The 19,560-nt window shown below is 44.4% G+C and overlaps 1 protein-coding gene across 2 annotated transcripts in view; it reads left to right on the forward strand.

Annotated features, from left to right (window-relative positions):
- LOC126456773 (26S proteasome non-ATPase regulatory subunit 1) overlaps nucleotides 1-19,560 on the forward strand; it is a 369,189-nt gene that overhangs the window by 322,325 nt on the left and 27,304 nt on the right. The gene's annotated exons all lie outside the window — the stretch shown is intronic.

Raw genomic sequence — 19,560 nt, forward strand, 5'->3', positions numbered from 1 at the left:
TTGAAATGCTTTTGTCACCTGAAAATCTTTGCCTTTGAATTGGGGGTCCTGTAATGTTGCCTGACTAATCATTTCGTTGTTAGAGATAACACCAAATCACCCCATAAACCTTTAAAAGCAAATTATCAATCAGTGACTTTGTGTCTTGAGGAAATTTTTTATTTTTACTTTTAAAGGTTTTAGTTGTCATTTCATTAATCCTTGCAAGACTTTCATTATTGAAACTGAGACAGTTTTCTGTGGGAGCATCTCTTCGGTTACCTCATCAAAAATTTTCAATATCTGTAAAGCCTGTTGCATTATCTCCCAGTCTGTATCTTTTAAGTTTGAAGTGATTAATTTTCAACCTAATATAGCGAGGTAGTAAATTATATTAAAATTGATTTTTTTGAGTAACTGTGATTTTAACAAGTTTTGTTATTACGTTACTCTGGTCTGATGTAAAAGGATTGTTAAGGGCATTAATCCAATAAGGTTAAATGAATAAATAAAAGATTAAACATAATATACAGGTTGTCCCAGGATGAGTGGTCAATATTCAGGGATACGACAGGAACGATCATTTGAGGGTAAAAGCTTCATGTGGGCATATGCGCACTTCTGAATGGTTTCTGAGATAGAACATATTTAATGTTCATTGTTACTTATTTTCTTTATTATTCAGTACATTGTCATCGCGTTGCGCCAGAATTTATATATTATCTCGCTCTCTTCACGCAGCCTAAAAGTCCTTGAGAAAAAATGAATAGGACCCTTTTAAAGGAAATTTAATGTTCTTTAATTTTGTACTGCTTTCGCTAGAGGCCGCTGATTTCGTGTTATTAAAGAAAAGCATACAACAGTAACTTTAAATATGTTCCGTCTCCGAAACTATTTGGAACAGGGCGTGTGTCCATGTTTAGTTTTTTGCTTCAAATGATCGTTCCTGTCACACTTTTGAATATTGACCATTCCTCCTGTGACTGCCTGTATACATGAACTATCATGTATGTTAAAATAACTGTTACATTTAGTATGCTATCCACCCAAAGTAATTATAAGGTGCATAAAGACTACAAACACACACAAAAGAGCAACTATAAATGCTACAGACATAGAAGAGGACATAATAGTACATCTAACAAACACACACACACACACACACAAATAAACAGAAGAGCAACAACACAAGAAGATGACGAATAGAACAGATCAAATAACGATACAGAGAATTAATAGCTGAACTCAAGGGGAGACATGCTCAGTCATGAAAGCGAGTTGCAAGCTGTTTCACTGTGCCAAGAGCGGCAGAGAACAGAATGACACTTCAAGTCGCTCTGTGGTCTGCTTCGTGCGATATCGTCCGCAGTTGCCGTGGTGGGGACCAGTGAGATGTTTTGCTATTCGATCCTTAAGAGTGGTGGGGAGCAGTGAGTTAGTGAGACAGCCTACTGTCCGATCGGTGAGAGTGGTGGGGAACGCCGAGTTATTGGGAGGGGAGCGATGCCTGGATCGCTTAACGACACGCTTTTATGATCGCTGGCAACACATTACGAGTGCGATGATAAGTCAAAGAATAAGAATTATCAACGCGCTCAAAAGCATGTAAACGTTTATTGAGCTTCTGAAATTTGAAATACATTCTTTTGAAATCAAGAATGGAAACATGCTGGAAGTGTTTCCTGCGTTAGTGTATTGTTCCGAAGACCTTGCCTTTCGTTTGCCTCTGTAGATGCGTGGTCAGCGCGGCGAAGTGAAGGGGCCCAGATTCGATTCCCAGCAGAGTCGAAAATTTTTTCCATTCACGGACTGGCTGTTGTGTGGTGCTTATTTTCATATCGTCATAATTAGCATTGCTGTTGAAATGGCTGAATGGATACTGCTCGACAGGCAAAAAAATTGGAAAAAACGGAGTTTTATTTTCTGATTTCATGGATGAGAAAAGCTTCATGTATTAATAAGGTTTCCAAATCCACATGTGTGAATGGTCTATAACACACATTTTTTTACTTCTTATAGATGTAACATGGAGTGCCATTGCAGCAGCCTAGTGCAGAGTTTTTTTCCTGCTCATTGAAGCCACCAGAAACGCATTTTAAAATCGGATGAATTTTTTCTGAATAATCCATTATCCACGCTCGAGAAAGATCTGGCTCTTTGAATCAATTCAGTAGCAGTGTGTCCACTGTCCACTGCTGCCCAGTGAGGGCTGTGCCAGCGTCTGGGCCACCGATTGAGCTGTGTCGTCACGGCCACCACACTAGCCTTCCGTAACGCAGCAAAACAGCCGGTGATGCGCAGTCACCTGATTAATAAAAGTTTTGTTGTGAATAATACTTTCTTGACCCTCTCGAGGGTGAACAGATCCTTCTCACCGCACCCAGCTTGGTTCAGTCCTGACAACCGTAGGCGTCTGGGTCTGGGCCCCTGTGGTACGCTGAATATCGAACTGGCTAGGTGAGATGAGGCAGCATTTTGCTTCTATACTTCATTAGTTACGTTAACTTGTGATTACAAGAAGCATATAACGGCGACGGAGTAAACTGTTGGACGATGAGGTTTTGTTAAGATTCACAGTGTGACATGTATATTATTTCTTGATTCGAGAGTTCGTTGAGATGCAAACTCGACGAATAACTGCTTTTGCCACACAAAAATGAACTTGGCCAACGGTAAAGAAATGGCCAGAAAATTATACATTTTAAAAAAAAGGTATGACACTAGTCAAGTGGGTCAGTGCAAACGACACGAAACTGTTTTCAAATTGTGCGGAGCAGCACGGTTCAAACAGCTATCGTTAAATCCGCTCTACACTGTGTAGAGTGACAGTGTGTGACATTGCCCATGTGCGTAATATTTTATATTAAGTATTACGAATATGTTCTCGCAGTTGCTTGTCTGTGCTCTAGTAGCGACAGTACTTTCTGTCTAGCGACGTAGTAATGACGCCGTATAACGGGCTCAACTACCAGCCGGCTTCAAGGCAGGACGGAAGAAGCAGACAAACTGGGCGTCGCTGTTGGGGTGCCTCACGTGAGTGCGCCCGCCTGCTTGCCTGCACCATTAGCAGAGCTGACAACTAAAGTGGCGCCCAGCTGACGTGCTGGCAACTTTATCATTAGCAGGAGTCGTTCAAGTTTCACCGATGCCTTACGACACCGGCAGCACGCCCCTAGACTGCGAGGTTATATACAGCGTACACACCACATTGTCCTCTCAAAAGAATTCTCTTCTGCCGTGCTGGTCGTCATTGGTAGTGGTACAGTATTTCGATGAGAAACGCTCGTCCGTATCGACCCAAGTTGCCAACGAGAGAAATAGCGGTTTCGATGGCGACGCCTCGATATGCGAGCTCTAATTCTAGCAACAAAATTCAATGAGTCACGTAGTTGTCAGTGCAATTGTCTCCCACCAAAGGAAGAAGGTTAAGATTTTCGTGATGCAAGAGAGACACATCATCATTACTTCAGATTGAAGTTCCATGCGTGCGCGCGTAGCGCGTGCATGCACATTAAAGAGCGCGAGAGACCCCCCCCCACTTCAATTAATCAAACCGTAGTTTTGTGTACTGTCCTTTAAAATTTTTCTCCACAGTATACAAATGCGGCGTAACATTTGCTTCCACCTTCAAGGCTTCGTTATCATTTCACTACCCAATGTACATGCGCAACACTTCACCTAGTGCCGCTTTCGGCGAATGAAGACTCCTACGCCATCTGTTGGTGTTCTGTTAAGTCTGTACATTGTGCTGCCCTCTGCAGCGGATATATTTTAACTATAACAGTAAAATGGACGTGTGAAAATAAAGGTGTGTGTGAGCAGAAGTTTTACTGTGTCCTTGATTTCACTGGTGTGTAGCAACAGATGTCTCAAATCCTGATAAGAGATCACTAACCTGGAAAGGGTGAGAAGGCACTGACTGAGTCCCCATGCTAGGTATACTAGCTAAGGGGAAATCAGGGAATGGTGAGGTGTCGGTGATTGCCTCTTCACTGGTCCAGAACAGTAACCTTCGACAATGATGATGCTAGTGTGCGCAAAGGCACTGATGGATAAGTAGACTACCAATCGTAGATGAAGTAAGAGTAGTGGCCCAACTTCTCGTGATTCGGAGTGCAACACTCCGGTGTTTAGGCCCAAGAGGCTAATTCTTTGTAGGTGGTAGTAACATTTGCTGTTAAGTAATGAAATGACACAGTTCTGTAATGTATTGGCACGTTGTTTAGAAGTAGTAGATGAAAAAGGACGTATGTGTAGTAGTAATGCAGGACAATCAGAATTGTTAGAAAATGAGCTTAAATTGTAACATCAAATGTTAACAATAAAAGTCCTCATCGTCCTGCCGTAGTCGTTCGCGCAGGCAAAGGCCTTTACTCGACATTCTCTCAAATTGTCCCATGTGGGGAAACCGCGGAGAAGGGTTGGAATAAGAGTATAATTATCAAACGAAGAGAGAAGGAAAAACGAATGGGGTGAGTGACTATATACGGGCCGTTGCCTGGGTATGTATTTATTCAGTTAGTCCATCCCATTCTCTTCATCCATCCCTTCCACATCCCAGTCTCTCCCGTCCTGTCCTCCGCTCTGTACATATGCTCCTGCACCCTCTGTCCGTATGATCCTCCCCCCTGTGCTCATATCGTCCTACCCTCTCACTGAGCCCATCTCCTTCTCTCTCGTATCTGTGTCCATGTCCCCCATTCGCCTCTCCGTCTGTCCATTTCTTTCTCACTGCTTCTCTGTTCACTTTGTCAACGCCGCACCAGGAGGAGGTTGCTGGTTCTGGAACACACTCTCAACCCCCTCTGCCACAGTTCAAATGGCTCTGAGCACTATGGGACTTAACAGCTGTGGTCATCAGTCCCCTAGAACTTAGAACTACTTAAACCCAACTAACCTAAGGACATCACACATATCCATGCCCGAGGCAGGATTCGAACCTGCGACCGCAGCAGTCACCTCTGCCACAGTATTTCTTTTCAGACAGTAATATGTGTACCAGGTTGGGTTGAAATCGATCAGGGGCTGAGGAGGAGCTTTTTAGCCGCGGCTCGGCCAGCGTGCACACGTGTCAGATACATTTTACAAAAATTTCACACACATTTCACCTGTATCTCAAGTCCTGCAGTTTCGTTTTCACGCAGCTCAATCTCTATTATGTCATATCTTCTGCACAATGTGTCGTAGAATGATATAATTTACTGGTACATTTAATGGTGTATGTGGATACTGACTGCAAAATGTGTCGTGTATACAATTAGTAGTAAGGAAGTAATAAATTAAAATGTCATGCCCGGTGAGGCAGTTTTACTGCATGACCAGCGAAAATGTGGTAAGCAATAAACTTTTTTCCTTTCATAATTTTGTGGGATTGTCAGAGAGAAAAAGTTCCAGGTAAGGTCGAAATTGTGTGTAAATCTTGTTGCTACTAAGTGCTCGCATTCTCAAATACCGAATTAATAAAGTATGCGAATTCGCACGTCGTGAGCCACACTACTTTTCCTCACACCCTTTCATAGGTACGTGGTTCTTACCTCACAGCCATTCTGTCCAGAGAGTAGGTCTAAGTAATGTGTGTTGAAATCAAATCAGTAGTTTAGCAGGAAATATGCGACATACATGATAGGTTCATCCAGTTTTAAAATATGTGTGGCTGAAGAAGAAATATGCTCTTCGCTGTTCGGCAGCGAAAATAGTCAATGTGTTCATTTTTGGGAAAATTAATATGATAAAATGAAGTGACTAATTTGTTTTTTGGAAAGCTTGCTGCTCTTAACTTACACTGGCCACAGAACGGCTACGAAACTAGGCAAACTACTTTTCTTCTTTTTGTGAAAAGGCCGTACAACCAAAATCAGACATCGTCCCCATCACGCTAAGACGAGACGCAGCGAGCTACTGATGTAAAGCGCAGCGAATGGAAGTCACGCGATTGACTTGAATGTGCTGTCGCGCCTGCCTGTGTTGCGTTGGTTTATATCACGACAGAGGTGGCCCACGTTTGTGGCGGAAACACGCCAGGTCTTTACGGGCGGCTCGACGGGAGCAGACAAGCACAGATCAAAGCCTTATCCGCGAGCGACGAGTGCCGGGTGTCGGGCTAGGCTTGCAGCCGGAACGCGGCTATCTGCGTTTGCTCTGCTCTCCACAGGGGCGGTAATCGGTCTCGCTTGGCGCGTCGCGAGGCGAGGATAGCTCCGATAGTGGCTCGTGGATGGCAGCGCCGGCGGCCGTAGCCAGGTGCTGCCGCTCGCTGCCATCCGTGTCGTACGTTTCTTTTCTTGTTCCGGCGTCGGAGATTTCCCACAGAGACGTACTGTGTCAGAGTATTGGTCTGAAGCGTCGGAACTCCTGAAAACGTACACATCAAAATCCACCAACCTGCTATCTTAAGCTTTCGCGGTCATATGGCACAACAATCTTTCGGACTACACGCTTTCACTAGGCAGACTGATCGAGCCGAAGTTACTTTCTTTCAGCTGCATCGAAAGACTCTATTTATGTTACTCTTTGGTAAAATTATTACTGTGAAATCCAACCGCACGTAGGTCGTATAAAGGAGTGCGAAAAAATAGACGTAAGATTACGGTAAGGGCACGAACATAGGACGGGATACGGGAAAGTAATCCGTGCGTGTGCTGTAGTTGCTCTAGTTGAGAGTAGAGTTAGCGTAGCGCTGCTCCATCACCACTCCCTACAGTAACAACTAGCGAGTCCTTGCCATAGTCCTAGGTTACACGTAACCGTACCAGCATTATTGGCGCACTTGCTGGTCATCTCTGTTCTCTTTTCGGCGGGGTTAAATTTTCGTGTCCCCGGACGACTATTAAAACTCAGACTGATACACACACATTAAATATAGTCAGAATGGGGACTGTAGCTACTCCTGGTTGAACTCTGTGGCTAAGTGCAAGACTGCGAATGAGTCACAAAACGTGATAGTTTCGATTCCCGGTCACTCCCAGGATTTTAATGTGTCACTTATCAGCTCTTATAGATTTTTGTTACGCCGTGTCACTAATCTTGCGGCCCCTCCCGACGGAGGTTCGAGCCCTCCCTCGGGCATGGGTGTGAGTGTTGCCCTTAACGTTATGTTAGTTTAAGTAGTGTGTAAGTCTAGGGACCGATGACCTCAGCAGTTTGGTCACGTAGGAATTCACACACATTTGAGATTTTTGTTAGGAGATCACTTTAAACTGTAGAAGTTAGTTCGAAAGGTTGGAAGAAAATATACCACCTACAATATGGCCGCCTGGTAAAATAGGACTTGCAGTTAATGACAGATTTACCTTTTAGCTGCAGGACGCGTGTGTGCATTCTAGAGAAACAGGTCTCTCCACGTCTCGGAATTTATAAACGTAAGTGAGCAAGTAGTAGAACAAACAAAGGGTAAATATGGAGAAGCAATTATGAGTTTAGGGGAAAAAAAACTGAAGCTTGCTTTGTCGTAATTACATCAGAGCAAAGAACTTGGAACAGTAGTTTAACGGAACGGGTGGTCTCTCGAGAGGAGATTTTAGGATGAATATCAGCAAAAGTAAAAGGAGGTTAATGCAATGTAAGCGAATTAAATGAGGCGGTGATGATGTAATGAGATTAGGAAATGAGACACCAAAAGTAGTAGATGAGTTTTGCTATTTGGACATTGAAATAACTGATGACGAATGAAGTAGAGGATATAAAGCACAGATTGGATGCAGTACGAAAAGCATTTTTGAAAAAGAAGATTTTTTTTAACATTTAATATAAATTTAAATGGTCGGAAGTCATTTCTGATTAAGGTATTCACTTGGTGTAGAGGAGGAGGAGGAGGAGATCAGTGTCTAACGTCCAGTCGACAACGAGGTCATTAGAGACCGATGACAAGGTCGGATGAATGGGGGATGGAGCAGGAGAGCGGCTGTGCCCTTTAGAAGGAACCATCCTGGCATTTGCCTTAACGGAAGTCACGGAAAACATAAATCGGGATGGCTGGACGCAGGTTTGAACTGTCGTCCTCCCGAATGCGAGTCCACTTGTGCGAACGACTGCGCTGTCCCGTTCGGTGCGTGGTCTATAGCCCTGTAGGGATAGGAGGCATGGACGATAAGCAGTTCAGATAGGAAGAGAAGTTTCAGAAATGTAGTGATGGAGTAGTGGAAGATTGGATGGTTAGATCGAGTAACTAATGAGGAAACACCGAATCGAATTGGAGCGAAAAGAAATTTATGGCAGAACTTGAGTAAAAGAATGTATCTGTTGACAGAAGTCATCCAGAGGCACCAGATAATCGCCTGTTTAATGGAGGGGATGGGTGAGGGGGGGGGAGGGGGTAAAATTGTAGCGGGAGACCAAAATGCGAATATAGTAAGGAGGCTCAAATAGATGTAGGTTGTAGCAGTTACAGAGATGCAGAGGCTTTCACAGGATAAAGTATGTGGAGGACTGCACGAATGTAGTTTTCCAAGTGAAGACAACAACAACGACAGTAGTGTGGGTGCTGAGGGCAGCGAGCTCTCACCGAAGAAGCCGGGTATGGCGCCGAGCGGCATGACGAGCAGGCAGACGAGCAGGTCGGCGGCGGCGAGCGACAGCAGGAAGTAGTTGGTGGCGTTGTGCAGGCGGCGCTCGAGGCAGACGGCGAGGCAGACGAGCGCGTTGCCCAGGCCGCCGGCTGCCGCCGCGGACGCCGCCGCCAGCCCCCAGCCCCAGCAGCTGCCGCCGCACCCCATCTGTCCGCAGCAGCAGCAGCAGCGCCGCGGCGCCACGCCCGCCGACTGCCGCCGGCCGCCACGCGACACGCCGCGCCGCGCCGCGCCGCGGCCACTCGCTCCCCGCCCGCGGGAGGCGCGCCGCCGCCGACGCTGACGCCGCCTGCCGGTTGCGGGGGACAAACCAAATCAGTTCACTTCCCGCTCCTACCTATGGGGAAAACGAAACTAGTATGAAGCTAGCTCGTGTTTCCAGGCTGTATTAACGCAGGTCCACACTAGACCCAGATGCAACGGAACGGCAGTAGGCGTCGCCGTAAGATGGCGTGTTCAGATCGGCCGGAACGCTATTTTGCTTAGCGCACTGGACTCGCGTTCGGGAGGACGACAGTCCAAATCACCGTCCCGCAATCCGGATTTCGTTGTTTTGTGATTTTTTTTTTCCCTAAATTGCTTAAGGAGAAAGCTGGTAACGTTTCTTTCAAAGAACACGGGCGATATCTTCTCCATCCTTCCTTAATCCGCACACTTAGAGTCCGTGTCCAAAGACCTCGTCGTGGAAACAACGTTAACGTCTGAACGGTATGAGATGCCATCCGTGATACAAATGTTGCAATACTGGTACACTATCAAAATTAACGAACTAACGTTGATAAAGTTAATTAATTAGCAAAGCAAACATCATAACGGATGTTCTAAATTAAGTTTGTATTCTAAACCGCTCAGAAATGAAACAACAGAACTTTCGTGTAAACATTTAAAAATATCGGCTTTTCTTTACCAACGAAAATTGATATAAAACACGTCAAATAGTATTTTTGAGGCAGTACTAGAGCCTGTTATCTTATCCGTTGTGCTTTTCTTCTAACATAGTTGTTTCTAACAGTATTTTTCTCCTTCAATAGACCTGGTGTTTTCAATGTTATAAAAAGGTTATATAATAAAAACGGCTTCATCAATGTGTAAGTTCTTACTTATGTAAAGTGTAGACTTTTTGTATCTGCAGGTGTGAAACGTAAATAGTTTTTGCCCTTTAAATATATCGCTTTTTTGTGGAAGAATTCCCCGTGGCGAAAATGTCCAACTCGTCATAGAAAATTTTCAGTATGTCACGTAAACAAAGCAAACTAACAAAATTAAGAATACGCAAAATCGCGACATCCATGACTATGACATCAGCGAGTGTGGGCAAAGTTGTTTAACTTCCGATACTACTAGACGCCGCCGTTCCTCTCATAGTGAGCGTCAAAACTTCCTTTTCGAGAAATCCTTACCTTGACGTTCCGTGCCGTAAAGTGTGATTCGACGTTTAAGGCTACTATGAAATAGTTGACTGTTTACATAACCAGTATCATAGAGCGCCAGTGTAAAATTTTGTGGAATCGCCGTAGAAATTATCGTACGTTAATTATCACGTTATTCCAATACTTATCTTACATTTTTCTTTCTCACTTGTTTTACCCATTCGGATCAACTCCTACCGCTGCTGAGCATTAAATTTCGACGAAAATATAATGGAAAAGCTCGGTAACATTGGGCGTGCATCCGAGAATTAATTACTCCTGCTCGGAGAATCTTACAAACTACTTTTGAAACCAGTGTGTAAATGACTCAACAGTGTGAAAGCGCCTCAAACTCGTGCAGTCGAGTTGAACGCGCTTGCGCCGCAGGTAACACAGTGGGGCACAACACGCCAGTTGCAGAAGCCACAGTCCACACGCAGACCCGCTCCAAGATGCTTACCAGTTAGGTGTTTCGCCGATCAAAGCTTCGTATGGTGCCAGGATGTCAGCCATCTGCGTGAAAGGAGAGGATCACACTGTCTCGTGCTCCCACAATATCGAAAGGAATCACTTGCTGACAATATCTGTTAAGTTTTAGCAGTACGTGGAATGCTTTATTTCCTCTCCCGTATACAGTGCGCCGTTATTGTACAGCGCGTGTGATTTCTCCTATGCGACGAGCGCCTAAATTTGCAATTTCACGGCTCTCGTGAAAATACATCCTCCTACACTTCCGTCTCGGTTCATAATTCTGGAGAGTGCTGAAGAAAGGTCTGCCATCTACGGAAGAATAGCTCTAGACGTGCCACGCGTCTCCTTGTGGCAGGTCTCGGACGTGTTCCCTGCGTACGCCACCACAACCGCCAGCTTTCTGGACCCCGTCCGACCGTTAAGTAGCCTGCAGCCCAGCGCCTTCTTCTCTGTCCTTCACTGGGGCGGTCGAGTACACCACATCGACCGTCATATCCGCCCTTTCTATTCGTGGGATGGCACGGCTTGAACTGGCTTGAACTCTTCCGTGCAAGAGCCGTACTTGGAGTAGATTCGACATTGTGGAAACAGCAGGGCAAGATTATACGGAAGAACCCAGGCGGCAGACAGCAAAGTGGACGCGCACCAGACAGTCGCTCCTGCCGCTCGTGCTCTAGCAGTATAGCGTGAAGTAATTCCCCGTTTATCTTGTGGGTCTAGTTTTGGTGGTGTGTGTCGCGGCGAAACAGCGCAGGACGGACTGCGCTAGCTGTCGCGTGGCGGCGGCGCTGTCCCTGTAAGCAGAGACGGGGCGTCATGTCATGTAGCGTCGCGTTACTGTCGCGGTCCGCCGAGCGCGCCCGTCACGGAGACACAGAGAGAGAGCAACGCGTCAGCCGAGGGGCAGAAATGTTTCGCACTGATACGCGTAACTGTCCACGTATCAGTGAGGCGTCCGTAATTTTCAAACTTGAAATTATAACAAAGCAGCCAGCAGAGAGCAGTAGCTGTACGGCACTACCTTGGGATGCAGGAGGCGCGATTAGATATGAACCTGTTAGGAGATTCATTAGCCTGCAAAATCTGATTTAATGTTGCTCAAATCGTTGTCGTTATCGATTTTGTTTTCACGATATCTAATGTGGACGCACGCCCACAGGCGCGCGCGGATACACTCCGTAGAAAGAGTCTGGTGTTTGTAAAGCATTACCCAGCATCACTAATTCTCGGTATCCCTCTGTGAAACTCGTAAGTTGAAGTCACTCTCTTAGTTGTAAAGCGCGTTCAACGCTGTGTGAAACTGAGTGTTAGTGGTTTCCATAAAACGCCGTGAGCAGGAAAGCTAATAATAGTGTTACACTACACGGGGTTGTTACTAATTGCTGCCTCGACAACACTTTCAAGCGGGTAAACGTGTCGTCTTGTAACCACCTTGCGTCCACGTTGTGTTAGCGGACCGAGCGACTGTAACACACAATTCCCCTCTTTTTCTCGCTCCCTGCCATTCCTCTTTGTCGCTGGCATCACGGTAGACTTCCGTTACTGTTCATTTAGTGACTACACAATTTATAGTGCCAGAAATCCATTTTTACTCCATCTTCAACGAGGGGGAAAAGGACACGATCCGATGGTTCCATTTCTGTAAAGTGTATGCAGGTCGCCACATCAGATGGGCGGTGTTATAGTGTGTGTCGGAAGCGCGTTATCTGAGCCGACCGTATCGCTGGTCGACATCTGACGAGCCACTCTCAGATAACGGCCCTGTATATTGCTGCCACATGGCAAGTTATTTTGTCTCAGGCTTTCAGTAGCCGGGCGTCTTGCAGTGCATTAATAGAAAAGTCCCTGCAAAGATTTAGCACGACACCTTTCGTGTAGGGAGGCTCGCGTGGTGGCCAGCGACCTCTCTTCACTACACTTGTTCTGTACATGTACCTCCGTACCAGAATAAACGGTTGCACAGTTACTCTTGTCGCCGTCTCCGCAAACTTCTAGATCTGGCGATTCCGCTTGGAATCACTCCACGTAGATTACAATGAAACGACATTTTGAGTTTTCTGTTTCTCTCGTTGGTTTTACTTGCACAGTGCAAAGTAGCAGTTGATAATAATTTAAAAAATTAAACTTAACGAAACTGTACGTGATGTAGTAGTTAAAAACCAGGAACGACGCTCATTGAACATTTTCGCTATTTAGTTGCGATTAAAAAGCGCTTTTTTTTTAGCCGCAATGCTGTAGACATAGAAAGAGTCTAGCAGAGAAGCCCTGTGTGCTGTACTCGTTTTGCTAGTTATTGAGGAAGATGAAATTTGTTATTTTATGCGGAAGACTAGGTTAAATTTGCATCGCACTATTTGGAATGAAAGCTGATGTCCTTATTGACTGGACCTGGAACTTTCCGGTATGGATATTGAAATTTTTGTTTATGTATGCTACAACAGAACAATATGACTAGCATAGGGAATTGTGCGATTGAATAGATATAGCAACTACATGCGCGTCCATTTTCTTAAAGTGTGATTTCAAGTGGGATACAGCCGAAAACTGCCGCTGGAGAGTGCTGCAGTAGCACATCATGACAAGCATATTCCGTACGATGCTCCAGTTCGGTTGAATCGTGCACCGACCACGACGTAAAGCACGTCTGGCACGCTAGACGGTAAGAAACACGTGCAGTGTGAGGGCGGATCGAGCGAAATGGCAGGATTTGAGAGTCAACAAGCTGCACTTCGATGGGTTTAAGCAAAGCTGCTACCCTGGCAAGCCGAAGCAACTCCAAACGCTGCATCGTACTGAGGTGAATTGTCACACAGAGTTAAGCTTGCCGCGCTGTCAGGCTGGCTGTCTGCGCTGCGATTCGTGCCATTCCTCTTCCGAAAGTACACTATGACGCAAGGGATGTTCTTAAATTGTATGTACTCGATAGTGAATGTGTGAGAGCACGAGGGGATGGCTGCGATGTATAGAATGAGAACTTACAATAAAGATTTTATGCTGTATTTTTGCGTTTTAAACAGTCAAATGTTTGTGTGGGACGGTTGTACACCTCCTCCTCCACCACCTCCTCGTCTTCGTCTTATTCGGGAAAAGTAGGGTTCAGATCAGATTTAGGATCCAGTGAACGAGTCGACACGAACTGCGACTCTAATGACACGGATTGCGGTGGTGGGTCGCGACGCCGTTGCTGTTGTGGACACCTCGCCTCAGGCTGTTGTTCGTTGGGGCCACAATACCGTGCACACTTCCAGTACCACCGAACACATCTGGAACTCGTTTACTTGACAAGCAGTTTCAGGTGGCTCTTGTCAGCCACTGGCGACACACGCGGCACTTACAGAACGCCCCTGCGAAGCGGTGTCGGCCATTCGCAGTGGTCACTATGAGTTTTAGGACATGACTTGCACCAAGCGTTTTTCTCTTATGGACTGAGCGATGCGGAAAACATTTGCATCAGTACTTCAGATTGTATCTTGAAATTAATTCCCTAAGTTTGACTACGCTAGCAAACTTTAAGTTCAGATAGTTTCGTTTCTCGTCTTATACCATAACAGCTTTGATCAGCGTGAAATGCAACGAACCCCATTTCACCGATACCGTTGCAAACCTCGTTTATACTTGCAGATGTACGGCTTGTTTTGAAAAAGGAAATATACTTTTAATTGGCGAGCATTAGGGAACGATTGACAAGAATAGGGGAAAGAAATGCAGTAGAAGAGGAATGGGTAACTTTGAGAAATGAAATGGCCGACCGCGGTGGCCGAGCGGTTTTAGTCGCTTCAGCCTGGAACCGCTCTGTGCGGTCGGAGGTTTGAATCCTGCCTTGGGCATGGATGTGTGTGATGTCCTTACGTTAGATAGGTTTAAGTAGTTCTAAGTCTAGGGGACTGATGACCTCAGATGTTAAGTCCTACAGTGCTTAGTGCCATTTGAACCATTTGTTAGGACGTTCAAACTGCACAGTTGGCCGCGGGGCATGATAGGAATTTGTATGTACATGCACCTCAATAAAGCTCGCTTTCATTTGGATAGGTTCGTCAGTAGGCACAATTGCAACATTTGGGGGACAGAATCCGCATTTCGCGATCGAGAAGTCTCATCACCATCAACGGATGACCGTGTGGTGTGCAGTATCCAGTCACGGAATAATCGGTGCCATATTCGTTGATGACACGATGACTATCTAATAGTACGTGAAGGTTTAGGAAGATGATTTCGACAAGAAGTCGTTCATGCAAGTCGGAGCGAGACCCCATCGAAGCAGGAGAGTGTTTGATGTCCTATATAAGGATTTTGGGGACCGCATTATGGCTCTCTGGTACCCAGAAGTCACTGGTATGGGCCTCGATTGGCCACCATATTCTCCGGATCTGAACACATGCTACTCCTTTTTGTTAGGCTGTATGAAAGACAAGGTGTACAGCAATAACAACAAAACCATTGCTGAGCTGAAAACAGACCTTCAGGAGGTCATCGACAGCATCAGTGTTCCGACACTTCAGCGGTTCATGCAGAATTTTGCTATTCCTCTGCGCCACATCATCGCCAGTGGGGCAGGCATATGAACCCGTCATAACCTAAATCAGAATGTCTATAGTGACGTTTACATGTTGAATAAAGTGTGTGCACGCCGTAGTTAGTGACTAATTTACTTTTTTAAAAAATAGTTGTTACCCTGTATGTCGTAATTCTCTATTTCCGTATTGCTTAATCTGTGAAACACCGAATCCATTAAAACAATTTTCAAAGGTAATTAAAGTTCAAAATTATTTTGGAAATAGCTATATTTGTGTAAATAGTCAAAAAGATTCTGTATACAATTGCATAATTGTCCAAAATGATCCTGTAGCTCTCTGAAACTCAAAACTCGAGTAGCAATAACAAAGAATACAAAACATGTTCGAGATATAGCATGAATGAAAATTTATTCGTCGGGACAGAAGTGTTGTACGACTATGTAATTAGTAAACCGCCACAAAAAGTCAGACAGGTACATAACACACACAGCAATACAGTCAAGATACTGGGATGTTTGTCGCACTGTAGAAACAAAGCAGTTTCTAATCTCAGACCCTAATTAAAATGAAGGCAAATTTTATTCCTTGGATTCTGGAAACTAAATTGTGGTTAAAAACCGCTCAACGTACGTCCAGCATCATGCAGAAAGTTTGTCACCAGCTACCAATAATTCAGGATAAAAAATAACTACATAATTTCTTTAACTCTCCCAAAACACACAGTGATACTAGAACAATATTACTAAACGTAGGCACACCAAACAAAACAAATGACGCCACACTGATCTGTGAGCACAGACTGTAGTCGAATATATATTGACAGATAAGCTATTCAGAAAACTTAGACACACATGTTATTGTTAGGTACATTATTAACTAAAGGAAGTTCTGCACAAATTGCAATGCAAACATAATTGAAATAAGACTGTGGTTATAAACTTTGTGGAGCACTTGTATCATAATACATTTAGACATCAAAACATAACAAGCGTAATATTTAAAAAAGATGAAATTTACATATGATTATAAGTAACTGAAAAACTGTAAAAGGCAGTTCTACAGTTGTGTTATCTGTAGCAAGACATCAGTTAAAAGTGGTAGAAATTGAACACATGGAAGTAAATCATTGTAAGCATAAAGCAGCTAAAGGAGAAGTCGCTATATACAGGGTGTCGCTATAAACTAACGTTACTATTGCTATAAAGCATTTTACACTATTTCAAAACGATACGAATTTAGTTGTCACCTTCAGAATGCTCCCCTCTTCGATCCCTACAACGTCCAAGCGAATCTTCAACTGATGGAATATTGCTGGAAGTCTTGTTCTGTGAGCTCCTTCATGACGCTTGCTACTTTTTCTTTTGATTGCTTCAACGGACTGAAATCTTGTTCCTTTAAATGCAGATTTGATGTTGGGGAAGAGAGAAGTCACATGGTTCTAGGTCAGACGAATAAGGTCGGTAGTCTAACACTGGCATATACTTCGGTAGAAATTTCTTGATCGACAGTGCGTTATGAGCCGGTTCGTTGTCTGGATACAGAACTCATAACTTATTCTTCCACAATTCCGGGTCTTTTTTATTTTCTCGCTAAATTGAGCAAGAACATCAAGGTAGCAATGTTAATTAATAGTTTGGCTTTAAGGAACCCAGTGAAGATACACAGTTATATATATATATATCTTTGAATCTTGATTTCCTCATTCGAGCTTTTTTCGCTCTAGTTGAAGTTGCGCTCTTCAAAAACTGGCTCTAAGCACTGTGGGACTTAACATCTGAGGTCATCAGTCCCCTAGACTTAGAACTACTTAAACCTAACTAACATAAGGACATCACAAACATCCATGCCCGAGGCAGGATTCGAACCTGCGACCGTAGCAGCAGCACGGTTCTAGACTGAAGCGTTGCGCTCTTCCAATGAATTGACCCTTAGTTTAATTAGTTCTCATAAGTGAGAAACCAAGATTCGTAACATGTAATCACTCTTCCAAAGAAATTGGGGTCATTGTCAATGGTGGTCAAAGCATTAGTACAAACATTTTTGCGAGCTTCTTACTGCTCGAACGTGAGAATTTTCGCCACCAGTTTCGCACACCCTTTTCTCATGTTGAATTGGTTATTTGAAATTTCCCTTAAGCATTCTTTGTCAGTTCCTACATTTTCAGCTGTCAATTGAATATCCAATAGACGATCAGATCGAATAAGATTACCTACTTTTTTGATCTTTCCACTTTTTGTGTGTTGAAGGACGTGCTTGGCTTGTCATCTTCGACGTGTTCACGACAATCTTGGGAACGCTTGACCACAAAGAAATTATATATATATATATATATATATATATATATATATATATATATATATATATATATATATATATATTCGCGTAGTTGATAAACAATCTTCTTCATACAGTTCTTTTAGTAACAGATAGGTTTCAGTAGCAGTTTTTCGAATTTTCACTGTGAAACTTAACGATAGTTCGTTGCTCTATTATTACAGTTACCATTTTTGAGACGAAAAAAATAATAGCTCGTACACAAGCGAAGGCACGGCCATACTGATTTGTGAGAAGGCATCACGCTTCACATCTATTGGTGGTTCATCTTTGGCGCTTGCGTACTTACATTGTGGCAGCATCGGTCACGTTATTTTATCGCCACACATCGTACATATATCTAGAAGGCGTTGCTCTGGCACCCCTTCTTGCATGGCTCCCAAGCGGAGGGTTGTGTCTTACGCCGACCCACCTGACAACTCCGTGCGCTTACAATCTCAGGCCAAGGGTAAAGCTGTGTATGTGCGCGCGTGCGTGCGTCCCCTCCCCCCGCCTCCCCTCCTGGGCCTGTCTTGCCATCCCCTCGATACGGCCCTGTCCTCGTCTTTGCATGTATGGACTCTTCGTGTTAACTAGCATCAAAGTAGTGAATTTTGGCAGGGTATGCAACGCTGTAAATCCCATTAAGCAAAGTATGCTCGTAGTGCCTAGTCCTCTACTTATTACTCACATGGTGAGCACGTAGCTCTTGTTCAGACAACTGTCCACTCGTTAGAATGAAATATGCCCCACTCTTGCGCCACTTGTCGAGAACTGGTGGACGGTTCTATTTCGAAGTTTTCCAAAATGTCCTCGATAAAGCTAAAGAGATTTTCAGATTGCCAGCATTCGTGTTTGACACTTAATAGCCGCGCGGAGTGGCCGCGTAGTTTGAGGCGCCATGTCACGGATTCCGCGGCTCCTCCCGCCGGAGGTTCGAGTCCTCCATCGGGTGTGTGCGTGTGCGTGTGTTATTCTTAGCATAATTTAGTTTAAGTAGTGTGTAAGTCTAGGGACCTCAGCACTTTGGTCCCTTAGGAATTCACACATATTTGAACACTTGAACTAGACAGAAGTGCAAAAAAATTGCTACGCCGTAAAGAAGGCCTACAATACTTACAGTAAATTTCTAAATGCCACACTATACTACTGTATGGAAGAAGTCGCTTTTCTCTCCGTACGCACCACAGTTTCTTAAAAAAAAATCCAGTCGAAAAATACGGCGTCTGGGTGGGTGTAACTCTTCTGCTTGTCGTAGTCTTCTCTCAGTTGCTGCGAAGATCGAATAATAACATAGTACTTCTGTTGGGAAACCATTCTACATGCAATCTTGCGGTAGCTGTGTCGTTGCCATCAACTTTGCCGTATGCACGCAGCAAGTCAGTCGTTTCATTGCCTGTATAGTGGTAAACACAATCAGCCCAAAAGTTTCGATACTGGATTAATAAAAAATAAAGTTAGGTTGGTGGTTTTAATACTCCAGGCGTTCTACATAGTCTCTCCCCTCTTGAGTACAAAGCACACAACGTTCATACAAACAAGTAAAATTGTGAGAAAAGTGGCCCTTTGGGATGTTCAACTGGCGCATCACATCTGGTTGAATGTTTCTTATGTCGTCAAGACGTTGACGTTTCGTGTGAATTTCTGGAGTTTGTCGTTTTGTGATAGGTTCATATTGATAACACACACTCGTCACCCGTAATGATTTTTTTCCAGTGTACAACTGTCCGCATTGTGCTTTTAAATAAAGTTGCAGCTGGCGTCCGCGCATCATTTGTGTTCGGAAGTCGATGAGTACGGGACAAACTTCGCACACACTTTCCTGTCCCTCAGAACATTGTAGAGATTGTCTTGAAAACTTGACTTACAGATGTTGCTGCATTGTGATTTGTGACACAACAACCGTGACACTATGGCCGCACGTCGATTGCTTAACACTGCCTGTTCACGACTATCTGTTTTCAGTTGTTAGTTCAAGCTGCTGCTGTAGTTACTGCGCTGACGTCGCTTGTACCGTGAATGCAGGCTTTGGATTATACGCCAGGAACAGAACCTAACTTGGAACTTTTTGGACGGACGATATTCGTCGTAATCCCGAGAACAACTTCACCGCATTGGTGCACGGCACGGTTACACGGTTATAAGGACAAAGGGCTCGAAGAAGCAGGGAGCGGTTAGACGCTGATCGTGAATTCACCTTATGCTGACAGCTAGTTTATTGTAAAAATAAATACGGCACCAAATTGTCTCCGAAGATACGCTGGTAACACCATTCTCAAGTTTGGACGCCTCACACACCTAAACTATGCA

The sequence above is a fragment of the Schistocerca serialis genome, chromosome 2, assembly GCF_023864345.2.
Source record: "Schistocerca serialis cubense isolate TAMUIC-IGC-003099 chromosome 2, iqSchSeri2.2, whole genome shotgun sequence".
Lineage (NCBI taxonomy): Eukaryota > Metazoa > Arthropoda > Insecta > Orthoptera > Acrididae > Schistocerca > Schistocerca serialis.